Source organism: Crinia signifera, chromosome 7 (assembly GCF_055691185.1).
Source record: "Crinia signifera chromosome 7, ASM5569118v1, whole genome shotgun sequence".
Taxonomy (NCBI): Eukaryota; Metazoa; Chordata; class Amphibia; order Anura; family Myobatrachidae; genus Crinia; species Crinia signifera.
In genome coordinates, this window is record NC_139223.1 from 49,950,863 (window position 1) to 49,973,359 (window position 22,497).

At 45.5% G+C, this 22,497-nt stretch overlaps 1 pseudogene; it reads right to left on the reverse strand.

Moving 5' to 3' along the window:
- Positions 1 to 16,097: 16,097 nt before the first annotated feature.
- Positions 16,098 to 16,216, reverse strand: LOC146025006 (5S ribosomal RNA; annotated as a pseudogene).
- Between the last annotated feature and the right edge of the window lie 6,281 nt (positions 16,217 to 22,497).

The following is a 22,497-nucleotide window of genomic DNA, read 5'->3' on the forward strand; positions in this document are numbered from 1 at the left end:
ACGGCGAATTTGTCCTGTTTGGCGAATTTTTGACTAAAACGGTGAATCACCCTATTCAATGACAACATGGCGAATACATTTGAAGGTTTTTTCGCCATGATTCACCGAGTAGCAATCGCTATCTTTTTATGGAGAAGTGGAATGTGAACTTTTAAAATAAAGTGTTTTGTTTTTTACATTTGGTGTCAAAACATCAGGAATTTTATTCTGAGGAGGGGCATGCTATTTTTATTCATGTGCTGTAAGCACATGAATATATATTTAATATATATTTAATATATTTTTTTTACACAGCAGCCAGCAGGGGGCGCCGGAGCCGAGCCGCTCATTAGATATTCATATATTCACTGCACCCGATCGTTACGATCGGGTGTAGTGAATATACGGTCCCCTGCTGGCACCCCCGGGGGGCAGCCTGTGCTGCCTGGCACCCGGGGAGCCCACCTCCAGTAGCGCACGCAGGGGGGGTTTCTGAGTACCCAGATACCCCCCTAGGAATCTGAGAGCCCTAGTCTGAAAGCTGAGGGTCCCCTCTTTCCAAGGGTACAATAATTTAAAAAAAATTAAATTAAATTAAAAAATCAGCCCTGAGGAACCGGAGATATCTGACTTCAAAGGAGTGGTCCCCATCCAAGCCTGTTAATTGCTCTTCCCAGTCAGATATTTCAGCTTTTGTCTGACTTACAGTTTTTCTGAGGGTATATTCCAAAAGCTGGGACTCTTCCCCTTTGAACGACACTAGAAGCTTGTCTCTACTGTTCCCAGAACCAGAGATATCAACCTTCCAGCAGCTGGTTACTGCTCCAGCTCCACACACCTGGTATGTAGTTTTATATACTCGTTAGCAGATTACTCTGCCTCCTAAACTCTGATCCCCTAGTCCCCAATACCATTTGGTAGGTGGCATTCTCTAATTATTAATTCCATTAAAAGCTAAGAAATCTAGTTCCATGAACTGGAGATATCTGCAGTCAAGCAAGCTGTCCTCCCACCAGAAAATTCGGAATAATAAGCCCACTCCACTATACACCCCTCCTCTGTATATTAAACATCCTCTACCACCCTGGAAGTTATGCATCAGGGCCCCTTCATTCAGCCCAATGCCCCCTTCTACCACCCCATCTCCCACCATCTGTGCAGTAAAGGGGTAATTAGTGGAAATTACTGATCTAGGTTACATGCTGAGCGGTTGATATAATACCCCCTACCACCTGCGGGACATCAAAGCTTCCGCTCATAGCACCCCCTACCGCTGGAGGATCGGTAAGGGCCCCAATACATTGCTATGCCCAGGGGTCTACACTGCTGTTAAATATATATATATATATATATAAATATTATTATTATTTATATACATTTAGTCTATCTATAATACTTTAACTGACTCGGCATATACTGGGTCACCTAAGTGTCCATCTCCGTGCTTTGCTCCGCCCCTCTCTGGAAACCCCCTTCTGAAAATCCTGCGTTTGCCCCTGACCTCCCCTCCACAAACGCTCTGGGGCAGGCAGAGAGACTTCCATCACTCTGCCTGCCACCGTCCTCAGGCTCCCTGCGGCGTTCGCCGCAGGAGCTCATATTTGCCGGTCAGGGGCAGCGAGCCCCTGACTCGTTGAATACCGGAGCCGGCGAGGCTCCGGAACGTGGCGAATGTGCAGCGAATCCTAAAAAGGATTCGCTGCACCTCGCTGGTATTCTCATTGAATACCGCCCTATATATTGATGTGTACACAGTGCTCTCTGTAACACGGGGTGACTAATAACACATCAATAACAGGGATAACTAATAGATCAGCAACAGTCTGACACTAAGGGGGACATTTACTAACATGGGAGTTCTATGTCACATGGGATGTTGCTATGGGCAACCAATCATATACTATCTATTATCTTATAATCTAGGTGCTAAATAAATAATAATTCGATTCGGATTCGTTACTCATAGCAACATGTGGAACATAACTCCCATCTTAGTACATTTTCACCTAAGTGACTGTTGCATTGTATCTTCATACTAGACTGTCTGGAAGAGACGCCCAAACCAGACACATTATATACAGCAGTTGTGAATTATAACAGCATAAAAAGGTGCATACACACTGGGCGATTTTTGCCCATCTAAGCAATTTTTCCCAGGGGTGGACGGCTTTCCATAGCAGGACACTATGGAAAACCATCCACCCCGTCACTCATCTGCTGGTAATATGAGCAGATGAGCGGTGGTGATGAGGAGCACGTATATCTGCGCTCGTCGCCGGGTGGTACACACAGGGCGGCTTTCAGCTCAGAATCACCCAGTGTGTATGGGCCTATAGACTGCAAATATTACCATCAGAGACAGATCCTGCTGGTGTCTGACATTTCCCAATAATATGTTGCAGTTTGAGATCATAATTTGCCAGCCAATATAAAGAGATCCTCCCTCATCAGTCCCTTTATCTCCAAATACTAAAATACTCCAAATCTGGGGATCTGACATAAGACAAATCAGGAGATCTCATCCAGGACCCAGATCTATAATGTTCCTCATCCCACTATAGGGAGAGGTAATGTACGTTACCGTACTAGCAGCAGAGATCATCCAGGACCCAGATCTATAATGTTCCTCATCCCACTATAGGGAGAGGTAATGTACATTACCGTACTAGCAGCAGATCTCATCCAGGACCCAGATGTATAATGTTCCTCATCCCACTATAGGGAGAGGTAATGTACGTTACCGTACTAGCAGCAGATCTCATCCAGGACACAGATCTATAATGTTCCTCATCCCACTATAGGGAGAGGTAATGTACGTTACCGTACTAGCAGCGGATCTCATCCAGGACCCAGATGTATAATGTTCCTCATCCCACTATAGGGAGAGGTAATGTACATTACCGTACTAGCAGCAGATCTCATCCAGGACACAGATCTATAATGTTCCTCATCCCACTATAGGGAGAGGTAATGTACGTTACCGTACTAGCAGCAGATCTCACCCAGGACCCAGATGTATAATGTTCCTCATCCCACTATAGGGAGAGGTAATGTATGTTACCGTACTAGCAGCAGATCTCATCCAGGACCCAGATGTATAATGTTCCTCATCCCACTATAGGGAGAGGTAATGTATGTTACCGTACTAGCAGCAGATCTCATCCAGGACCCAGATCTATAATGTTCCTCATCCCACTATAGGGAGAGGTAATGTACGTTACCGTACTAGCAGCGGATCTCATCCAGGACACTGATGTATAATGTTCCTCATCCCACTATAGGGAGAGGTAATGTACGTTACTGTACTAGCGGCGGATCTCATCCAGGACCCAGATGTATAATGTTCCTCATCCCACTATAGGGAGAGGTAATGTACATTACGTACTAGCGGCAGATCTCATCCAGGACCCAGATCTATAATGTTCCTCATCCCACTATAGGGAGAGGTAATGTACGTTACCGTACTAGCAGCGGATCTCATCCAGGACCCAGATCTATAATGTTCCTCATCCCACTATAGGGAGAGGTAATGTACGTTACCGTACTAGCAGCAGATATCATCCAGGACCCAGATGTATAATGTTCCTCATCCCACTATAGGGAGAGGTAATGTACGTTACCGTACTAGCAGCGGATCTCATCCAGGACCCAGATGTATAATGTTCCTCATCCCACTATAGGGAGAGGTAATGTACATTACGTACTAGCAGCAGATCTCATCCAGGACACTGATGTATAATGTTCCTCATCCCACTATAGGGAGAGGTAATGTACGTTACCGTACTAGCAGCAGATATCATCCAGGACACAGATGTATAATGTTCCTCATCCCACTATAGGGAGAGGTAATGTACGTTACCGTACTAGCAGCAGATAAGAAAGTTGTTATCGTGCAACTCGGAATTCGACCACGTCCCTGGTGGTCAGGTTTGCACGAGTGTTACTCGCCGGGCGGAGGGCGTGCATGGGACGGACACAGGGGACCCTGAATGTTCTGGGCATGCCCAGAAAACCAGTCGGTGCACCCAGAAAACCGCTGGGCAGACCCCTGCAAACACAGGTATGCCGATGCCTGCTTGGGGCAGGTGGCTGATGTCACACGATGTCAGTGCCCACCCCGAATTCGGCCATCTGCTGCCAAAATAATAGTCATTAGACCGACTTTTATTCACAAAGGGAAAGAAAAATGATTTGATGCTGAGAGACCAATCGAATCATTTATCACCCGTGCAGACGCATACGAGGGATGTGTGAGCGTGTACCTGCTCGCTAGGCTGCACATGTACACAGCTTAGTGCACAGCTCTGAATCAGGTCCATTGCCTCTGCTGACTATCACTATACTTTCTGAGCACATTATATATGTGCGTGTAAAAAAAAAAGACAAAAGGGGGGAAATTTACAAAGATGTGTATTCTGCTTCACATGTGATGTTGCTATGGGCAACTAATCAGAATCTACTTATTTATTTAGCACCATCTAGAAGATAGTAGACAGGATCTGATTGGTTGCCCATAGCAACATCACATGTGAAGTAGAATACACATCTTAGTAAATTTCCCCCCACAGTGTTTTATTAACATTTATTATAAGTGGAGTCTGAATACATCTAATAGTACAGGGCACCCGCACCATACAATTCTACTCTCTTCTTTTGTTTTCTATATACTGGATTGTCCAAGTGCAGCATCTCCACAGAGACAAATCAACAAGATTTACAGGGCTGGTATAAAAGGGGTAGAATTCCCCATTGGCCACTCATTACTCCCTACAGATGTACCCATGCCGGATGTTGCCACGATTCGTTAACGTACATCAGGACAGGCCAACCTGTGGCTCTCCAGATGTTGTGAAACTACAAATCCCAGCTTTGAAAAAGTCTCTGGTTGTCCAGGAGAGGAAGCGCATTGCTCCACATCCGCCAGTCTCCGGCCTAGACTTGTTCCTGACTTCTGCCCTTACTATCTTCCACTTTGCCACTCCTAGTTCCGCCCGGATCACCGCTCTCACCACTGCCGTGCACGCTGATTCCCGGAGCCGCACGTGATCGCCTCCCACAGTGTGGAACCCCACGGCATCAGACTTCCATCTGCCTTGCGGAGGTGCCGCTATCATACCCTCAATGACAGTGAGTTGATGCATCTATACCCAAACTTGAAAGGTTTCACCCGGGACTCCTGTATATGGGTGTACAATTAACCTGACCTCTCCTGCTTACACTAACACGCAGGTACAGCAGCTTATTACAGATTCGCCAACTGCCTGTATGGAACCTATTGCATGTCAGCCTACTTGCTAAACCAGGCTTTTATTTGGCTTCACAATTGCTTTGCTGCTTTTGGCTACTAACTGTTTGCTACACCCAGCGGCTTATTCTAAGTGGATTGCACCTCCATTTATTCCATATATATCTTGAAAAAGGTCCCAGAGGCGGACCGAAATGTCGATGCCCATCACTGTTTGCCATGCTGCCTGATTAAAACCCCACTGTTTGATCAATTACAAGACTGGTGAGTGACTCCATCTATTTCTACTATATATATATATATATATATATATATATATATATATATATATATATATATATATATATATATATACACACACATACACACACACACACACACACACACACACATACATACATAGATACATACATACACACACACACACACACACACTCCAGCTGGGACGCATGCATTAAGTCAGGAATTCAGTCAAGTCTTATTAACATTTACAGTTTTAAATACCTTATTGCTTGCTAAAACATTGTACATTATATGTTTGTTTGTCTATCATACCCCAATTTCTGTTTTTTACCTTCCTATACGGTTTAGATTATTATTTCTTTATATAACCTTCTTACCTTAAGTACAGCGTGTCCTCCATCATTGTGCTCAGTGTGATATTATTATTCTTTTTCTATACTAATTTACTACCTTATTGACAGCACGGTGTGTACCACACAAAAAATACAAATCCCAGCATGCCTTGCCACAGCCCACAGTTTTAACACTCCCTTATAGCAAAACTGTGGCAAGGCATGAAGGGATTTGTAGTTTGACAGCATCTGGAGAGCCACAGGTTGGCCAGGCCCATACTTCCCAACTTTGGCAGTTTAGCAGGCGGGACGCTGCGGCTGTGTGCCGCAGGCGCGGCAAAATTTTCGGGGGGGGGGGGGTTGGGGGCGGCCTGATTTGGGGGCGTGGCCTATACTCGCGGCTCTCTCGTGAGGCCACGCCCCCATTTTGCCGCTATGGGGGCATGACCCAGAGGCTCTGTGAGCCTCTAGCCATGCCCCCAGCCCCCTGGCTGCGGGAATAGACGCTGTGCGCAGTTTATTCCCCGCTGCTTAGCAGCCGACAGGGGGGACTCCCAACAGCCCCCCCACACCACGGGACACTGCCGCCCGCGGGTAGGACTGATAATCGGGACTGTCCCGATAAAATCGGGACTGTTGGGAGGTATGCAGGCCTGAAATACATTGTGGCAGTGACTACATGTGCCAGGGTGCCAAACACATAACAGCTCTGAATTTTCTATATCTCACCTACTAAAACCATTTTGTATCAGTCTGCTGACCTACAGCTTCCCACGCCATAGCCACATGTACACATTACAAATCTATGGGGGTAGGAGAGTGATCAAGTGAAGAGAGATAGAGGATCTATTAGTATTACTAAATAATAACACATTTGTAAAACTGGGGATTTTTTCCTGTACATCCAGCAGGGTAAGACCCTTCTTGTAGGCAATATACGGTATACATAAAAGTGACACTGTTATGGCCCCCATACATTAGTCCGACTTGTCCTAAGGACAAGTCGGACCTGATTTCCCCTGCAGCTCCCCGGGAGGGGGACACACGATTAGGCACTTGATGTGCCAAGGTTTGCATATGATAAATCGCATGGATTTATCATATGCGGTCCCCGGGGAGCTGCAGGAGGAGGGAGCCATGCGGGGGGGGGAGAGGTCTCAGCCAATCAATGGCTTGCTAGTCATCTGTATGGGCTTTTTTCTTTTCTCAAGTTAGTGTGTTCCTCCGCTGCCCGGCAGCCAGCGTCATCCTCCCTGCCCATCGCACTGCTCCCGCTGTCACCCTCCTCCTGCCCGGCTCCCTATGCAGCCTCCCCCTGCTCGGCTCTCTATAGCCGGCATCCCCCGCCCGCTGTCATCCCCCGCACGGCTCCAGGGCTGGGCTGCACATAAGATTTAGCAAATCTTATGTGCAGCCCGTCCGACCTCCCGACCCCGATCTGATGCACACGGGAACGCGCATCGGATAGGACGGGGTGTCTGCATGTGCGATTTGGGCCGATTTCACGGCCCGATTCATCCGAATCGGGTGAAATCGTGCCCAAATTGCATAGTGTATTGGGGCCTTAAGAAATGAAATAATCCTATTACCATTTGTTAAGGAAAATTACATTAACACATTATTTGTATTGCTTTACACATTCACTTTAATAGTCCCAAGGAGAGATTTATGAAACTTTAGAGAAATAAATTGTCAAACTATAAAATACATCAGCTGCTAACTGCCATATTACAGGCTCTGTTTGAAAAAGGACAGTTATAAACTGGTTGGTTATCGCTTGCCACTTTATCTTTATCCCGAAATCAGATTCTAGATGTCATTATGACATCTCAATAGAGCTTTGGAACATAAGATGGGATAGGCTGAAACAGAATCTTTAGAAAGGTAGTTATTGGAGAAGAAGGATTACAATTTTTCTTATCTGGAGAAAAGTGTTTTCTGTAATCATTTGTGATAATTAATATTATTACCAACAACAACAACACATATAGTAGCACCAATGGAAGGTAAGTGAACTTTTTTTTTTACAAATACAGTACATACATACATACACATATATATATCTTTAGAACAGGTTACAATACACAGCTTACAACAAAACAAAAAATGACAGCACCGCATCAGTCATAAATGGGGTGGTAATTCTAACTAAATATATTGTACAAGAATAGAATAGGGGTAAAGTGTTTTTCTATCAGCTGTTTACTTACCCATGGCTACATGTGAGTTATATGGTGATAATAAAGTTATTGTCCCTTATCCTACACAATAGTACTTTACTGTATACACGTTACATCTCATAGTAGTGCCCCTTATTCACGTTACATCACACAGTACGAACCATTATTCACATTACACAACACAGTATATCCTTTACACATAACGGAACACAGTAGTGCACCTTATACACATAGGGGGACATTTACTAATATGAATTCGTAAAAAATAGGTGTATTCGTAGGCAGAAATACACCTATTTTTTTTTACACATTTGTATTTTCGGGATTTACTATCCCGAAAATACAGCAATTCGTATTCCTAAAGATGGCACATTCGTATTTGTATGTACAAATACGAATGTCTACACCATCGATAGGATACGACAGGAATCACCATTCAAAAGAATGGTGGTTCCTGATTTACTAAGCAGTCGTATTGATAATACGGCTGCTAATTGGCATGAAACAGCCACGAAAATACGGCAGGAAAATACACCTTGATTTCCCTGTCGTATTTACTTTAAGCCTGCACGGATCAGTCAGATCCATGCAGGCTTTAGTGTAAAAAAAAAAAAATAGAAAAATAAATATATATATATATATATATATATATATATATATATATAAAAAAAAAAAAAGGCCTGGCTCCTTCAGCCTGGTGCTGGTTACAGCTGTGGGGGGGACCCCACGCTGTTTTTGTATTAATTTTTTCTATTTTTTGCAGACTTTTTTGCAAATTCGTATTAGCGGCCGTAGATATGTGCAGCTAATACGAATTACTACGACATCGGAGGGTTACAAAGACTTTGCATACGGCTGAAACAGTCGTATGCAGTCGTAGGAAAAATACTAATATGAATTTCTAGGGAATCCATATTCGTAAATTTCCCCCACCATGCCACACAGTAAGGTGCGGCATAAGGTGTACAAGGGCATTACTAAGGTGTAAAACCTTAGTAATACCCTTGTACACCTTATGCCGCACATTATTGATCCTTACACATTATGCCACACATTCCTAATGCCCCATATAGTGCCACACAGTAATGTGACAGAAACTTTGAGATATTTCATATACCTCTCTTTTCTGTGAGTAATTTCATGTTCCCCACTACACTTTCCATCATTTTTAATTTGTCCCCTTATAATTAGTTAATATACCACCCCCCTCCCCCTCTTTTTAAAATGAATTCCCGGGTGCTGACCATTGAAGCTAAGCCAGCCCTAGGCATGTGAAGCATGCCCCTATATTCCAAATGGCCTGGGTATTTTCCTAGTTTCCTTATGCCTGTGGCCATCTCTAAGTTGGTAAGTACTAAGTAGTAGGAACATTTACAGGGACATATATTTCCCAGGGTAAATGTAGGAGTGTTCCTAGAAATGAGGGCTGTATAAGAGATTAGCTAGGGTGTGGTATGGCAGATTGCGGATGTTTGTACCATATCGACTAATACAGGCCTGGCCAACTTGGGGCTCTCCAGATGTGGAAAATTACACATCCCAGCATGCTTTGCCACAGTTCTAGCATTCTATAATAGCAAAACTGTTGCAAGATATGCTGTGACTTGTAGTTTCACAACAGCTGGAGGGCCACAGGTTGACCAGGCCTGCTCTAATGCCATAATTTGGGTAATGACTTTATGAATGCCACCTAATTGTGAGGGCGGGATATGCATAACACGGTTTGTTTGATGGTTATTGGGTGGGCCATAGCCAGTGAGATGTGGGATTGGGGAGGGAATGTGATAGGCTGCTTCTTCCCATTGTAATATTCCTAAAGGTTTATATGTCTTTGCTTCACAGGTGCAGTAACAGCAGGCATTCCAGCAGTAACACCATCTGCTGAAGAAGTATTACAGGCCCAAAACATACTGGCCCAGTATGGAGACATCATCCCACCAGCCCCCATTAGTAGTAGTACGTATGGTGAGTAGTAATATTACATTTGTATTTATTAGGAGTAAGAAGTAGTTTGTAGTGTTCCCTCGTGGCCGACATCAGCAAGTGTGTATTTACTTGCCGCCCCCCCAAACAACTCTGTTCTATAAATGTTTATACAAATACATTGCTATATATAACTTGGCTGTAAATTAAATGCATATATTAACCAAATGTGTTTTTCTTGAACAGAAGACAAACTTCTAGAATGTATCTTCTATGGCATCATACCATCACTAATATTGCTTGTAGTGATAATGATTTGCATTTGGTAAGTTAATAATATTATACAGATCCTGTTACTGCATTATTGCCTAACTATTATTTACTATATTATCATTAAAGGCATCACTAGGGGGTTGCGGACTACATCCCATTGTCACCCTTCCAGGGGGTGTTTCCGACACTCGGAGCAAGCGGTCCACCTCTCTTTTATACACAGGAAACAGTGCAGTTACATTTTGGTGGGATCTCTTGGACCTAGTATTAATGGTTGGCTTGGAGGGTTCTCCTTCCAGGAATACAATTATTATCTCTAACTAACTTTTCCTTATTTTTTTACAGCAAACGAAAAAAGAAACGTGATAAAGGTAACAATAGTTAGATATTGGATATACATAATAACACCACAGGACTGTCCAGTGGAGGATTTTACCCCCAGACAATGTGCCACTGTGCTCAGTGTTAGTAAAAGACAGATGCAGTTCACCAGTCCAGGCTGTGATAGGCAGAGAGCTGGCTTCATCTTGGAAGCCACTCCCTGCCTTACAGTGCAGTCCTAGCTGGCTTTTATGGGCTGCAGTCATTGCAGTCCATAGAAACTCCGTGTTTGCACATGCTGTTGAATGCTGGAAGCACTCCAGAGGATCAATACCAATCCCTAAGCAGCGGTCGTTTGCTGCTTAGCTAGCGGCATAACACAGATTGGCCGAATGCCCATTCATGAACACATCTCCTCACATGTGGCCGTAAGTCAGTCTAGACTTACCTTTATTTCCGTCAGAGATGGCAGGCGCTGACGTCATGTGATGACAGCCGTCCACCCCCCAGCAGGCATCGGGCCACCTGCGTTCCCAGGGGGAACACCCATATAATGCTGGGCATTCCCTGGTCCAGCCCAGTGTCCGCCCCCTCTGCAGCGAACAGCTCGGCAAGTGTGCACATGTGCAAATAGGACCACCATTGGAATGGCGCCAAATGTGGCCCCTTCTGAGTGATACAGAAGTAGGCCCCAGGTGCAGGGGGGCTGGGAGGGGGTTATGGGATGCGGCAATTGCTGCTGTGTCTGTCTGTGTGTAAGATGTACAGTATCTTTATCTCTATGTAGTAAGTTAGACATGAAAGAAAGAAAAAAATTCTAAAGTTGTGTCTCCTTTGTCTTCTTCTTTAAGACCTAGAAAGAAACATTAAGGAAGAACCCAGTACAAGCACGCTGGTCACCATAACGCGGACCTCAGCCCAAATTGTGCCGTACGAGCAGTGTTCCTGCCCCCACCACCTACACCCTACTCCGCACCACCCACAGCACCTCCTCATCACCACCTCTTTATCGGTGCCACTTCTATATAGGTGAATGAAGTGAGAGAGGATTTACAACTTGTCGTCATAACGCTCCATACATAGGGTAAGTGAACTGAAAACATGGATTCGCTATTTACAGTTTCTTTTTTTTTTTTTTATGTTTTTATTGAGCCTCAATATTAATATTTTAAAGTCTTGGTAGATTGGGTGGTAGGAGCCCATTAAGGTAGGGTCTTTGCCTGGTTTCAACTATGATCCTAGCCTCATTAAATCTAAGGGGCATGTCTCCGGTTGTTATTAGATGATTATCATAGGCGTGCGCAGCCCATTTTCTTAGGGGGTGCACCATTCCAGGGGCGTGTTCATCACCGCCTATTATTACACAAAATGACACACACTATAATGCCATTAGACATAATGCCATGCACAGTAATGCCCATTACACAAGGCCATGCACAGTAATGCCCATCCCACATAATGCCACTCAACATAATGGGCATCACACATAATTCTACACACCATAATGCCCATTACACATTATTTGACACACGTTATGACCATTATACATTATGCCACACACCATAATGGCCATTACATATTATACAACACGTCGTAATGCCACACACACGTCGTAATGCCTATTACATATTATGCCACACAACTGCGGCTTACCTACATGCTTGTTGCTAGATGTTAAATGCTTGATGCAAGGGATTTATTGCTCGATGCCAGGGGTTACATGCAGGTTGCCAGGGGTTACATCTTGTTGCCCTGTGCTACATGCTCCTTTCCAGGGGTCTCATGCTCATTGCCAGTGGGGAAAGGGGTGTGAAATGCTCCTTGTCAGGGGTTACATTCTTTTTACCATGGGTTTCATGCTCCCTGGGAAGGGGGTAGTTAAATTCTTGTTGACAGTGGGAGTTTCATGCTCATTTCTGGGGGTGCGCACGGCAGAATAGCGCTCCCAGAATCCATAGTTCCGGGTAGCGATGGGCACTCTTCTTATCAGATGCCTGCCGGAGCCGCAGCCTCCTTCCCTTTTAAACTGCATTCTCACCCACCGGAGCTGAAGCAGCCTAATTCCCTTTTGAGCCGCTGCCCATATGCTGCACGCCGCACACTGAATCTACTTTACTTGTCAGCGGCAGCAGCATCCAGCCAACGGTTAAAAAGGGAAGGAGGCTGCGGCGTTTCAGGTACAGCAGCCCATGCCCTCCCCTCTCTTCAGAGTGGCAGGGCCTGGGACACTTTACCCCTAGTACCCAGTTGCAAACGCAGGATTCTTTTGAGGGGGTTTCCGTTCATACACACACACTTTAATACTGAAATAACATCACAACATGTTACCGACAAAGCATACATACAGTACATAAAGCTCTGGGAGACTTGCCTACCCTTACGGGAGGCCAGGAATGGTGCCCAATTTTTATGAGCCTTCTATCCATTCTAGGACTGTAGGCAAGTATAACACACAGTATACATACACACAGACGACACACACAGTATACATACGCATAGCATACATATACACACAGCCGACACACACAGTATAAATACACATAGCATACATACATACACACACACATTCTACATACACACAGCCAACACATACACAATCATAGTGTACACACACACAGCACCCCCCCCCCGCCGCACATAGTATACATACTGTATACACAGAGCCCCCCCACACACATAGTATACATATACAGACCCCCTATACACACACACACAGTCATCCCCCCCACACACACACACACACGTAGTATACACATACAGAACCTCCACACATAGTATACATGTACACAGCCCCCATGCAGTATGCACACGCACAGTATAATATATATACATACACACACAACTCTTCAATATAGAGGTAGTAGTGTAGTGTGTATGCTGCTGCAGCTCTGCCGTCTGTCACTCTGCCATCTGTCACTGCGGCCAGTCCTGCTCCGCTTTCCGGTACTGGCTAAAATTGTGATGGGGGTGCCTCTCATTTGGAGGTGCCTGTGCAACCCCCGGCACCCCCTGTGCGCACGCCTATGATGATTATATAATAATGTCAGAGTGGGCGCAATGTCTCCTTTCAATAATTTATAGAATTCTGCCCCGAAGCCATCTGGTCCAGGACTTTTGGCATTGGGCAGGGATTTAATGGTGTCTAAGACCTCCTCCTCCGTGACCGGACGATCTAATAGCTCTCTCTCCTCCTGAGTCAATGTGGGTAGCTCAGTTGCTGCGAAGAATGCCTCACTCTCACGTGAGTCAGAGGGTTCCAGAGTAGAGGGAGCTATAGAAATTAGAAAATTCACTGCAGATCGGTGAGAAGAGAGCCTGCATGATCAATGGCCTTGACCCATGTGTGGGAGCGAGGTCCCTTTATCAGGTTTGCTAAGAGTTTCCCTAAATTGTTGCCAAATCTATGTAATTTATTACGATAATAATCATGAGAGGATTGGGCCTGTTCAGTAAGGAAGGTGTCGTATATGATGTTATGTATGGACGTGTGTGTGACCTTGGGAAGGAGGTGATCCGAGAGAAAAAGATAGTCGATTCTGGAGTGTGTAGAGTGTGGGTGTGAATAAAACGAAAAGTCTTTCTGCAGAGGGTGAAATATGCGCCAGGGATCAGTAAGACCTTATTGAGAGCAGAAAGGGGAGAGGAGATTAGGAAAAGTTTGAGATCACCAGGTTACCACGATGTGGGGTATCGTCAGCAAAACCTGGTCATACCCCATATAAGGTTGTAGGCTTCTTGTAGCGACCCGCGCCGCCCTGCAAAAATCTCTGCAATCCCCCCCTCCCCTGAGTCCAGGCAGCACAGTGTTGTGCTGCCCAAACCAGTGACCTCCTCCTCCCTAGCCCCTACATCCCCTTCCCGATGCAGGGAGGAGGAGGTGGAGCCCTTGGCCCCGCAGCTAGCTAGGTAAGGGAGGAGAAGGAGCCGCCAGGCACCGCTACCACATCGCCCCGGCGTATCGCAAAGGGCAGCTTAACGCAAGAGCTGTCCTTTACGATAATTATTGCATGTTAGTACATATGCGATAATTATCTATGCGGTAGCCGGTGATGTGCGGTGGGGAGGGGCCTGCGGATGTTAGTGCATCCCACCCTAAGAGTGCCAAGGGATCTGTAGAATGTGTGTAATTATATTTATACACACACACACACACACATACTGATTACTATCTATTACTAAGGTTTCATTTTCACATTTTAATAGCAGCTGAAGTACCAATTCCAGTCGTTGTGAATGACACCACGATGAAGAATCACCATCAGGGACCAGAGTCATTGAGACCATCAGCAAGCCAAAGAATGCCACATACAGGCTTGGGAACCTGAGACAAAGAGACCCACATACAGGCTTGGGAACCTGAGACAAAGACACCCACACACAGGCTTGGGATCCTGAGACAAAGAGACCCACACACAGGCTTGGGAACCTGAGACAAAGAGACCCACACACAGGCTTGGGAACCTGAGACAAAAGAAACCCATCCCACTCCCCCTCCCCTCCCCTCCCCACCCGTGGCTGTTATTGCATGGCTATCGAGCGTGGCCCCTTGGCGATGGGGTTACCAGTTCTTTATGAATTGGTAGTGGCACAGCCACCATGGACCAACGCAATATTCAATTTGTTATTGTTACGTTAGAACAGTGTAAATGTGCTGTGAGACTTGCTGTGAGACAGTGCTGACAACTTTCAGGTTAATTTGCAAATCATCTATTATTCTATATAAATAACTGGGAAATCCATATGAATATGCAGGAAATACAGGGAGTGACCATTATTAGTGGCAGCCCTCAGTGAGATTAGTTCTCCACATTAACCAGAGAACAGTCTCACTTCAGGCAGATGGCAAGGATTTTGGATTGCCAACATATTTGGTGCTCACAATGCCTTTGAATAATATGTATAATGGAGAACCTGTATTAGGTACAGAGACAGGGCTATAACCAGAATTTGGGGACTTTGTATAGAACCTCCTAGAGTGCAGAAATTGCCCATAGCAACCAAACTTCTACCTATCATTTTATGGAATGTACATGATATTTGATAGATATATATGTGTTTGGTTGCTGCAGACAACGTCCCCATTCTAGACTTTATACATCTTATGCAGAACCAATATAGCGGTTACCGTCTCCCTGTCATGGTAGCATTTAGGCTGACTACAAACTGTTCGCTGATAATCCCGGTTCCCTAGAACAAAGCATATTTCCTGGTGGAGTCCATAAAGCTTTATCTTTCTAGCACCCGCAAGCAGAGGCGGAAATTAATCCTAGTTGCCTGGATGCAAATTGAAATTTGGTGCCCCTCCCCCTTAACAGTCCAATTTTGTTTTTCAATTCAGTCTGCTTTATATGTTTAAATTAATTGTAATTTTTTTTATTATTCAAAAATTGTCTACATTGACTGATGTTAATATTCTTATTGTAAAGTGGCTCACCACTGGCTCTACTACTAGCGCGCTATGGCTGTTGAGCCTGACTAGATGATGGACCTGAAAGGGTTAAAAAACGTTGTGAAAAGAGTTGGTGGGGCATAGTAACAATATTCAGCCATCTGCAGCATGAATCAGCGCTCACCGGTGGGTGCTATCTCCTAGCCCAAAAAAACCTACAGCACCTGGTGTTCCCATGTGGTCTCCCACCCAAGTACTAACCAGGCCCAACACTGCTTAGCTTCCAAGACCAGACAAGATTGGGCCTATCCTGTGTGGTATGGCTGTATGTGAGACACATGCACTTTTTTGCCCTCTTCTACTTCTATCTACAGGTAAGCTAATAAAAAAGTTTCCTAACTGTATTGGCTTACTGAAAAAAATCATGTGTTGGTAATGTAAAAAGACCTACAGGACATGATATTAGAAGGTGGTCTCAAATTAAACTACTAAAGAGGCTCAACACTGTTTATCTGCCAAAAGCAGTTGGAATTGGGCCTAAACAGTGTGGTAAGTCATATATGGCAAGAAAACGGGCAGGTACATAGAGCAATACTAAAATTAAAAAATAGAACAATGAAACCATGAATCGAAGCCTATCAGATACTTAGCGGCTAAGACAATACAACTATTCAGCAAGAAAAAACACATGTTGCAGCAAATATTCAGCAATAACCAAATGCAAGAGCAAACATTAGTAGGCCTCCAAGCGCCCAGGGACGCCAGACACCACATTCAAGTTTCAGGAATAGAGAAATGAGCCCTGGCCATCCCCGAACACACGAAGGCGAGCCGGGTAAAGCAAAGAGAACTTCATTTTAGAATCAATAAGATGCTTGCATATAGGAGCAAAGTCCCTGTGTCTAGAAGCCACCAGATTAGAAAAGTCTTGGAAGATGAGAAGATGGTCACCCTTGTAAGTAATGCTGTGGGTTCTTCTGTAGTGTTCCAAGACTTTAACCTTGTCGGCGTAGTTGAGAATACGCATGATGACTGGGCGGGGGTCTACCAGTAGGGTTAGGTCTGTCAGGGCCAATTCTGTGTGCCCTTTCAATCGCCAGTGGTGATCCTTTGAGGTCCAACGCCAGCTGTTCTGGTAACCAGAAAGCCAGGAGATCCATGAGTTCATGATCCCAGATTGACTCCGGTATGCCCACCACCCGCAAATTATTACGACGATTACGATTTTCCAAATCGTCTTATTTCTCGGATAGGGCATGGATTTCCTTGGAATGCGATGCCACTGTGGTTTGTGCAGCTTGCAGGTCATCCTCGAGGGAGGAGATTCTCTGTTCTGCGGTGTCCAGGCGTTGGGAGTGCTGGGTGAGCTGAGCAAGGGTAGAATCTATAGAAGACTTGAGACCAGCTAGTTTCTCATCCAGCATTGGACCTATGACTGCGGCAATATCAGCTGGTTTCATTTTGGATGATCTGGGCGTATTTGTTGCCTATCTTTTGTTTTGTGAGGTCAGGCGGGTAACAGAACGATCAGAGTCAGAGGAATAACCACACTGGGAGTCAGTAGGTGGGGCCCGGGAGGATCCTGTAGAGGACATTGAGTGTGGTACTAAATATTTTTCCATACATCCGTCCCGGCAGATAGAATTGAGAAATGTAGGCAGCTGCAGGGATTAGCGGGTAGTAAGCTGCAAGCGTTATTAAGAATTGGTTATAGTTCACATTTCACTGGAAGAAACAATAAAGATGTGCAGCAGGGATCCGCAATAGCATCCGAGGCTAGTTGTCTTACAGTTACATTTTACAGCAGTAAGCAATAAAAGTCAGCATTCAGGTGTGCAGTGGGAATATCCATCCTAGGCAGGTCTTGTAAGAGTACTGTAATTTTACATTGCTTTGTATACACAGCACTTCTCCCTAACAGAGGGAGAGAGATGATTTGGACAAGCTGTGTATAGCGAGGGGGGCAGCCTCACAGTGTGCAGGTTCTGGGCAGTGTTATATGTAGAGCAGCAGGCAAGTTATACTGGGTCTCAGTGAGGTTTAGGGGGGCAACCCTTAAGTGGGTTACACCTCCCCTGCTCCTAAAAGATATTCAATCCTGAGGTATGGTAGAGGGGGGGATCAAGGGGGACAGCCAGGGTGCAGAGCAAATATATATTATTCCCTATGCCCCCACCAAGATGGCTGACGCCCTTACTAGGCAGAATGGTGGGGCAGGGGAGAAAAATATAGCTCCAAGCAGGAGCTCTTACCACAGCGTGCCCAGTCAGAGTAGCCAGAATGTCTGCAGGGTGCGGATCAGGCGTGCAGCCGCAGGTCCGGAGCCCGGGTCCCTCGTGTGTGTGAGATCCAGGCCGCGGCTCTGGCGTCACGTGCAGGACGCCAACTGCCGCCACCCGGGATATAGTCCCCCGGCACCCCAGCCGCTAGCGAGTGGTCTCCAGCGGGGCGGGTGAGGTCGGAGGGGTCTCTGGAGGTCAGCGGGGCATGTTGGTGAGATTTCCGGCGTCGACGCCCGTCACGGAGCCCGAGCCCCGGCCTGAAATCGAGTCCCCAGCTTCAGCGCCGCAGATAGGCCGCAATCCGCAGAAGCCCTTGGATGGGCTTCCCGACTCCGGTGCCCTACGCGCTTTGTCTTTTAGGTGGTGAGCAGCCCCGGGGGACCTGCTGTATGTCAATGATAAAGACAGGGGCGTCTAGGGACTCGGTGAGAGCAGGTTTGTGCGGGAGCCCAGGGAAGGTTTGTCTGCTCCTGATGGCTGCCTGGCCACGCCCCCTATTTATAGTTTCTTATATAGCGCAGCATATTCTATTGGTTACCATATAATAATTCACTAAAGTAGTAAGCTGGTGACCAATAGACTCAATTCATAGTAAAACAATCAAACAGCCAGACAGTAGATTAGGGAGACACAGAATACAGAGAACATGGAATACAGTTATGCAGAGTCAGATATACATTTCTTCTTTACAGACAGGAAATATTCAACATGACCTTATATTACTAGACAGAAACAATCGTATTAAGAATCATTACTTCACCACACAACAGGGAAATTCACTAAAGGGCCTCATACACTACAACAATATGTCTGACCCTGAAGTCGGATGCGATTTCCCTTGAACGCCCCCTGGACCTTGGGGAAAATTTACCAAGATGGGAGTTTTATTTCATATGGTATGTTGCTATGGGCAACCAATCAGATACTATCCATTATCTTCTAGAATGTGCTACATTCTGATTGGTTACCCATAGCAACATGGCAGGTGAAATAGAACTCCCAAAATCTACCCCAACCTCAGCCTAATGGGGCCTACACATGGAGAGATGTGCGCCAGCGATCTGACCAATGGTAGATCACTCAGCACATAGAGATGTGTCAGCAATGTGTGCTGAGCGATCTGCCAGGGTCAATGTTCTCCAGAGAGACGATCTGACTACATTTATACTGCATGGAGTATAAACCTAGACTGACCATCATTCTTATGGCCCCTACACACGGAGCGATTTTGGGTCATTTTCTATGCAATCTAGTCAAATCAGGTCGCTTACAAAATGACCCCCATGTGCAGGCCCCATAACTCTAATCTTAACCTTAAACTTGTAATGTTGACATTGAGACTGTCGAGATAATGACTGTTGACATTGTTTTCTGACATGTTCACTGTCAACATAACACCCAATTCTGACTGTCTATATAACCCCTTCTGCTTATTTAATGGTGCATACTATCTACACATGTGTCTGTCAGATAGTCACCTCATGTTACCTGACATTTGTCACAATGGAGCGGGAAGAGACGTTTCTCTATATGAAGAATACTGCCAGACAGCGAGACTTTATGCAGCTGCCTTGAGATCTGGGGGGGGGACCCCGAGTCTTCCCATCACAAAATGAAGGATACCTGTGAGGACATCCTTGTTGTACTTCACCCCATTGAGTGTCAACATCTGTGAGAGATGCTCAAAAGAACCACTACAAATGCCAGCGTCGCTCACATTTGTCATATAAATTCACTTGGCACTCAAAGGGTTAATGCGGGTTACGGCTGTGGAGCTTCTACTGCAAAACGCAATAATGAATGGGCAAAACAAAACCATAACTGTGGTGAAGGTGGCGGAAAATGAATAAATGTTTCAATATTATACCATATATTATACCAACTGGAGAATTATTTTGAAAACCATCTTATGAAGTAAATTCAGTTGCATGACAAACCCATGCCCTCAGTCATAACTCACATTCATATACAACCTGTAAAATGTAAGGCAAAAGCTGATTGGCTGCTATTTTATTTATCACAATTTTATTTATCGCTCTGCGTTGAAAAGGGATACGACATGGTCATAAGGTCGACATGGAGAAGGTCGACAGACAAAAAGTCAACATGTGGTTTTTCGCTTTATATTTAGCCGACGTGCCGACAGGCGGTATTTCATGCCCAACCATCCACTATTTTATTCTCTCAACACACTCTAGTGCAATGGTTCCCAAACTGTGTGCCTGGGCACCCTGGGGTGCCTCAGGACACTTGCAGGGGTGCCTTGGGTTGGTGGACCAAGATCAATTCATATTATTTATGGTCAATGTACCAGACAAAACCAGTGCTTGTGGCTGCCAATCATAATATATTTGGACAAACAGAAGCAAATCCTGTCCCTCACCAGATAACTGTGACATACAGTATAAACACAATGCACTTAATTTAATATTATTTTTCTGAATTTCTCGATAAGAAGCATTTGGCCTAGGGGTGCCCTGAAAATATTTTGATGCTCTAGGGCGCCGTGATTCAAAAAAGTTTGGGAACCACTGCCCTAGTGGATGGTAGGGCATGAAAATTTTCCTTCTGATGAAACCGCTGTATGGAATAGGAGCAGAGAAACACGTCAAGGACTAAGGTGTAGGCATAACCCTTTGTTTTTCAAATTTACCAGCTGTACCAGTGTAACCCCCTGTGTATAATCAAACTCTGAATCACCGGCTTATACACCTACTAACAGCCCGTACCATTCTCGGCACAGATGTTACCCGCCATCTCTATTGGTTACCAACTCCAGCTAAATGCAAGCAGGTAACATCAAAGATTCCATCGGGGCATCATCTCCGGCTATGGACGCTTCTGGTGAGCCAGCGCATACCATCTACGCTGATTGCTGATGGCCCAGCTGCTCCATCTGCGCACTACCTACAGTTGTGAGTGCTCCAAGTACGTCAGCGCATACCATCAAATGTTGACTGCTGACGGCTCGCCCCCTGCACATACCATCTACGCTGATTGCTGATGGCCCAGCTGCTTCATCTGCGCACTACCTACAGTTGTGAGTGCTCCCAGTACATCAGCGCATACCATCAAATGCTGACTGCTGACGGCACATTCCAGCATTAGCGGTCCACCAACAGGCGGCGACCGCTGAGAGCGGTGGCTGGAGCGATCTGCTGCGGGAATCCTTGCCGGCTTCAGAGAGACACATTTCATTCAGGTCTCAGGTATATTCCCACCTATGGCATTATTCCATCATTGAGGCTGGCATGAGGAGAGCTGAGTGAATTGCTTATACCAATTGCATTAATTACACAGTTGGGGACAATCACAATGTATAATAACACAGTACTCAGGACTTCAAATTTTCAAAACAAAATTCGCAAAACAAAGGGAGTGCATGTATATACATGTTTATAAATTTTAAACACCTGTATGTTGATGTTAAATATTTATATTGCATATATAAATTAATTAATGATACTTGTTTCCTAGCATGGTGCCCAGATTTTCTACGTACGCTAACGTAGTGAAATCGATTTCACTCACTCCCGTTCCCGCTCACTGTTTACCGCTCTTTGTCTCATCTGGATCACTGTTTACCTCATCTGGGTCAATGTTTACCCTCACTGGTAATCCCGCCCCCTGTCACATCCTCACAGAAATCACTTTGTGGGTTATTTTGTGAGAGGAGAGGACGTGTATTTGAGAGCTAGAGAGTTTTTCCTGATTATTTGCTTATTTCTATTGCTGAGTTCCTGATATGGCATCTGCGCTGAATTTGTTTACGCTGCCTCAGTCGGAGGAGGAGGCGATAGCTTTCTTTCAAGGGTGCAACCTCCTTCCTGTGTCGCAGATGTGTGGTAACGGACACGCTATGAAGCTTTCTGTCTGAGAGATGATGTGGCGCTGCCACGTTAAAGTCTGCAGATTGAAGGTGAGCGTGCGAGAAGCGCACTGGTTCCCGGGGTGCCGCTTGTCTTTCATCACCATGGTGAGATTCATTTATGCCTGGGCCATGGAGTTGACCTCAATCCAGTTTTGCCAGAACGAGCTGGATATGTCTAAAAAGACTGCCGTCTTTTATATTAGATGGATGAGAGAGGCCTGCACGTGTGACCTCCTGGCGCAGCCGCAGTGCAAGATTGGCGGACCCTGGAAGATCGTGGAGGTCGATGAATCCATGTTTGTCTGCAGCAAATATAATGTTGGACGCATGCTCCCACAGCAGTGGGTTTTTGGCGGTATCTGCCGTGAGACAGGCCAGTGCTTCCTGTGTATGGTGCCTCTGAGAGATGCTGCCACATTGGTGGCGGCTATTGTGGACAACATCGAGGCAGGCACCACT